We start from the raw sequence: 4938 nt of genomic DNA on the forward strand, positions 1-4938 counted from the left end.
CTCCAAGCAGGCTCACGCCCAGACTCTTCTGCGCCCACCGCCCGAGCGCCCAAAGGGGCGAATCGACTCCTCCAGATATACCGCCGGGCAGCCAGCCAGGACACCGGGGCTCTGCCCAACAGACGCGAACCGAGGCCCGCGGAAGGACAGGCTGCGCACCCGGGCCGTAGGTCGGCACCCAGCGGGTCGCGACGTCCTACTAGGGGAGAAGTGCGGCCCACCGCACACCGGAACGGCCCCACCCCGCAGCGAGTGGAAAGGGAACCGGACACGACCCCGCCGCGGATTGCTCCGCGCGGGCGGCCGGCCCCATCTGCCGAGGGCGGAGGCCAGTGGCCGGATGGGCGTGAATCTCACCTGTTCGACCTTTCGGGCTTCTCACGTTTACCCCAGAACGGTTTCACGTACTTTTGAACTCTCTTACTTCAAAGTTCTTTTCAATTTTCCCTCACGGTACTTGTTCGCTATCGGTCTCGTGGTCATATTTAGTCTCAGATGGAGTTTACCACCCACTTGGAGCTGCACTCTCAAGCAACCCGACTCGAAGGAGAGGTCCCGCCGACGCTCGCACCGGCCGCTACGGGCCTGGAACCCTCTACGGGCCGTGGCCTCATTCAAGTTCGACTTGGGCTCGGCGCGAGGCGTCGGGGTAGTGGACCCACCCAAACACCACATGCCACGACAGGCGGCAGCCTGCGGGGTTCGGTGCTGGACTCTTCCCTGTTCGCTAGCCGCTACTGGGGGAATCCTTGTTAGTTTCTTTTCCTCCGCTTAGTAATATGCTTAGATTCAGCGGGTAGTCTCGCCTGCTCTGAGGTCGTTGTACGAGGTGTCGCACGCCACACCGCCAGCCGGCTGTGCACGCTGTCGAGTAAGTACCGGTATGCGAACCGCCAGGCGACGGGCGCGCATCGCACGTTTAAGGAGACGCGGCCGGACCCACAGGCGGCCGCGACGCTCCCAGGTCTGCGAAGCGGGGCAAACGCCACGTGCTTCAGTATACGTAGCCGACCCTCAGCCAGACGTGACCCGGGAACGGAACCCATGGACCGCAATGTGCGTTCGAAACGTCGATGTTCATGTGTCCTGCAGTTCATATGTCGACGCGCAATTTGCTGTGTTCTTCATCGACCCACGAGCCGAGTGATCCACAGTCCTGGGTGATCTTTTCTTAGTTTCCACTGTCTCTTTCAAGACAGTTGCATAGGCGGGACTCAGGCGTGTGACGGCCCCTGTTCCAGCGTTCTGTGTCCAACGGCCTCACGGCCGATGGGCGTCGTATGGCTCCAGACCGGAGCGGACAGGCACTTGGGCGAAAGTCATTCAAAACCGGCGCCAGGCGCCAGGTGTCGCAGGCCAGCCGCTCCAGCGCTTCAGCGCTCGTACCACACAACATTTCCGTTAGTTTTGAGAAGCACGCGTGGTTCCGCACGCGGCGCACGTCTACTGCGAGCCGTACAGGTAGCGTGTTGCGCGACACGACACACACATCGAAAGACATGCAGTCTAGTCGGTAATGATCCTTCCGCAGGTTCACCTACGGAAACCTTGTTACGACTTTTACTTCCTCTAAATGATCAAGTTTGGTCATCTTTCCGGTAGCATCGGCAACGACAGAGTCAATGCCGCGTACCAGTCCGAAGACCTCACTAAATCATTCAATCGGTAGTAGCGACGGGCGGTGTGTACAAAGGGCAGGGACGTAATCAACGCGAGCTTATGACTCGCGCTTACTGGGAATTCCTCGTTCATGGGGAACAATTGCAAGCCCCAATCCCTAGCACGAAGGAGGTTCAGCGGGTTACCCCGACCTTTCGGCCTAGGAAGACACGCTGATTCCTTCAGTGTAGCGCGCGTGCGGCCCAGAACATCTAAGGGCATCACAGACCTGTTATTGCTCAATCTCGTGCGGCTAGAAGCCGCCTGTCCCTCTAAGAAGAAAAGTAATCGCTGACAGCACGAAGGATGTCACGCGACTAGTTAGCAGGCTAGAGTCTCGTTCGTTATCGGAATTAACCAGACAAATCGCTCCACCAACTGAGAACGGCCATACACCATCACCCACCGAATCAAGAAAGAGCTATCAATCTGTCAATCCTTCCGGTGTCCGGGCCTGGTGAGGTTTCCCGTGTTGAGTCAAATTAAGCCACAGGCTGGTGGTGCCCTTCTGTCAATTCCTTTAAGTTTCAGCTTTGCAACCATACTTCCCCCGGAACCCAAAAGCTTTGGTTTCCCGGAGGCTGCCCGCCGAGTCATCGGAGGAACTGCGGCAGATCGCTGGCTGGTATCGTTTATGGTTAGAACTAGGGCGTAATCTGATCGCCTTCGAACCTCTAACTTTCGTTCTTGATTAATGAAAACACACTTGGCAAATGCTTTCGCTTCTGTTCGTCTTGCGACAATCCAAGAATTTCACCTCTAACGTCGCAATACGAATGCCCCCGCCTGTCCCTATTAATCATTACCTCGGGTTCCGAAAACCAACAAAATAGAACCGAGGTCCTATTCCATTATTCCATGCACACAGTATTCAGGCGGGCTTGCCTGCTTTAAGCACTCTAATTTGTTCAAAGTAAACGTGCCGGCCCACCGAGACACTCAATAAAGAGCACCCTGGTAGGATTTCAACGGGGTCCGCCTCGGGACGCACGAGCATGCACGAGGCGGTAGCACGCCTTCAGCTCGCCCTACCGGCAGGACAACCCACGATACATGCCAGTTAAACACCGATGGGCGGTGAACCAACAGCGTGGGACACAAATCCAACTACGAGCTTTTTAACCGCAACAAATTTAATATACACTATTGGAGCTGGAATTTCCGCGGCTGCTGGCACCAGACTTGCCCTCCAATAGATACTCGTTAAAGGATTTAAAGTGTACTCATTCCGATTACGGGGCCTCGGATGAGTCCCGTATCGTTATTTTTCGTCACTACCTCCCCGTGCCGGGAGTGGGTAATTTGCGCGCCTGCTGCCTTCCTTGGATGTGGTAGCCGTTTCTCAGGCTCCCTCTCCGGAATTGAACCCTGATTTCCCGTTACCCGTTACAACCATGGTAGGCGCAGAACCTACCATCGACAGTTGATAAGACAGACATTTGAAAGATGCGTTGCCGGTAAGAGGACCGTGCGATCAGCCCAAAGTTATTCAGTCACCAAGGCAAACGGACTGGACGAGCCGACCGATTGGTTTTGATCTAATAAAAGCGTTCCTTCCATCTCTGGTCGGGACTCTGTTTGCATGTATTAGCTCTAGAATTACCACAGTTATCCAAGTAACGTGGGTACGATCTAAGGAACCATAACTGATTTAATGAGCCATTCGCCGTTTCACCTTAATGCCGCTTGTACTGAGACATGCATGGCTTAATCTTTGAGACAAGCATATGACTACTGGCAGGATCAACCAGGGAGCTGCGTCAACTAGAGCTGAGCAGCCGGCCGCCCGGGAGTATATCCCGGGGGCCGGCGCAAACACGCAAACGTCGGCTCAATTATTCTGCAAACAGGAGGAGGCTGAGCTCCCCAGCACAATACACCTCGAAACCTTCTCAGGTCCCGGCGGCGCGCAGCGCCGTCCTAAATACTTGGTCGGGTTCGAGAGAGGCGCAATCGCCCGGAGTTAGGCGAGTAGACGCTTTAGGTGCGACCACCTGTGCTCCCAACTAAGCCTGCCGCTGCCGACAGAGGCCCGGGAGCGTGCTGTCGTGGCATTGCCGGCGGGAGACCGCACGCGCCACATACGGTGACCGGCAGCTCCAACGCCAGCGCCACAGAAGGATAAAAGCCCTACTTGGGTGCCGAAGCGAACTCTCCCAGCACAGCGCACGCGCCAACACGTCCGCACAGCTGCGATACAAACCACCAGCGAGAACCGCTGGGGCGACCGAGGAGCAGACGGCGTCGCAGCGCCGAGCGCCGGGCGGCGGCGCATCCTCAACTCACACAGTCCTCAAACAGACCAGCACACTGCAGATGTCCACCGCGCTTCGCACCGGGCCCGCGAGGACCTACTTTGGCCGCACGGTGCCGCGCGCAGGGTGCGCCGGCGCGCAGCTGCGCCGCCTGCCGCGTCCGTCGGCCGGCGCGCCTGCCACTGGCCGCCCCCACCAGCCGGCTGTAGCGCGTGCGCCCACGCCCCGCGCGGCCAGCACGCCGGGAGGCCCCCCCTCACCGGCCGGGGACGGTCCCACCCAGCCACCGCCGCGTATCGCTTCACACTCAGATTTCCATTGACGTTCGTCGGCATGGTGGGTATCGCTGAAACAACCCGTTAGTAGCTCAACCGATTGTCGCCATCACTGATTCACCTCTAGCGAGAACAACCGCACCACAACGGGTTACCAGTTGTTCATTTGCGTAACTTCACCAGCAAACGTAGACGTCCATCGCCATTTGCAACTTCAACGATTATTGCATGCCTGTGTCAGGTGTCACAACACACTACGCCTGCCCACATTCACGCATCAAAATGTGCACGCCTAGAGAACACGTGGAAGGTGGCCCCCGTACGTATGCGATGTCCATTGCGCGAACTACTGTCAACCGGCCTCTGTAGCATGTCGCAGATATGGAACGTGGTGCACCATGCTATCACAGTGTGTGAGAAGAGACGACTACGTCCGAATACACGCGCCACTACATCAACAGATGGCTCATACTGATCGCCATCCAGGGCGTCCGTTCCTCCCACAAGTCTCTATGGCGTACCAAACTGCAATCCAGCTCTTATAGGGAGACGACACGTAGCTGAGTGCACAACATTTGGACTGTACGGTCCGCCGTTGTTGGGCGCAGTCGTTGTACGGTCACACATGTGCCACGATGTATCATTCAGTACATAAGGACCAATGTGCAGTACAGTTTGTGGTTTACGCGTACGACATCCCCCCCATGAACCATGGACCTTGCCGTTGGTGGGGAGGCTTGCGTGCCTCA

The 4938-nt window shown here is 57.1% G+C and overlaps 1 non-coding gene and 1 pseudogene across 1 annotated transcript; both read right to left on the reverse strand.

The window, feature by feature from the left end:
* Positions 1-1008: 1008 nt before the first annotated feature.
* LOC124772012 lies at positions 1009-1163 on the reverse strand (annotated as a pseudogene).
* Positions 1164-1514: 351 nt separating this feature from the next.
* On the reverse strand, positions 1515-3413 carry LOC124771414. Its single transcript, XR_007013424.1, has one exon. It is a non-coding gene; the product is annotated as a small subunit ribosomal RNA (ribosomal RNA).
* Positions 3414-4938: the final 1525 nt, after the last annotated feature.

This window comes from Schistocerca piceifrons, unplaced genomic scaffold (assembly GCF_021461385.2).
Source record: "Schistocerca piceifrons isolate TAMUIC-IGC-003096 unplaced genomic scaffold, iqSchPice1.1 HiC_scaffold_936, whole genome shotgun sequence".
Lineage (NCBI taxonomy): Eukaryota > Metazoa > Arthropoda > Insecta > Orthoptera > Acrididae > Schistocerca > Schistocerca piceifrons.